The sequence below is a fragment of the Alligator sinensis genome, unplaced genomic scaffold (assembly GCF_000455745.1).
Source record: "Alligator sinensis unplaced genomic scaffold, ASM45574v1 scaffold297_1, whole genome shotgun sequence".
NCBI classification, from domain to species: Eukaryota; Metazoa; Chordata; order Crocodylia; family Alligatoridae; genus Alligator; species Alligator sinensis.
Window position 1 is genome coordinate 3,744,565 of NW_005841848.1, and position 603 is coordinate 3,745,167.

At 45.4% G+C, this 603-nt stretch overlaps 1 protein-coding gene across 2 annotated transcripts in view; it reads left to right on the top strand.

Moving 5' to 3' along the window:
* IMMP2L (inner mitochondrial membrane peptidase subunit 2) overlaps nt 1-603 on the top strand; it is a 946,737-nt gene that overhangs the window by 880,579 nt on the left and 65,555 nt on the right. The window lies entirely within an intron of this gene.

Here is a 603-nt window from a genome sequence, read left to right on the forward strand (position 1 = left end):
GCAGGAGTTATGAGAACAAAGTAGTACAAACTTGGTATCAAAGCATGGAATAAAGATTATTTTCTTTGGTACCTATTATTTGTCACAGGCCTAGCAAAGCAAAAGGATGGAGGCTGGTCCTTACATGATGGAAGGGGTAAGGAGCATTGTCCCTGGCTTACTTAAGAACCCAGACCGGAACTAGAGATCATGGACTTTTACTGAGTTGCTTCTCCACCATAAGAATTTGGCTGATGGGAAGGAAGGAAGGAAGGACTTTTAACAACTTTATTTCACAAAAGATCAGGTACAGAAAGCAAAAAACCATCAAACCACACCAAAGAGAAACCGTTCCAGGACATTCAGAACATCACACCGTGACAAACACCTTGCAGTAATACACATCATGTCTAACATGCTATATATAGCCCTCGAGAAACGAACAATTCCACCCTTCCCTGTCCCATAGTACACGTACAAAAACCTTCAACTTCTCACCCTGAGAAAATAAACAAAAGCAGCATGGTGAGGGCCCAGGGCACGGCACAAGCCGGAAGCCACAGTCCGCCACCGCGCCCGCCCAGTCGCCCAAACCGGTCAAGACATCAGAGCGCGTATTTGAGA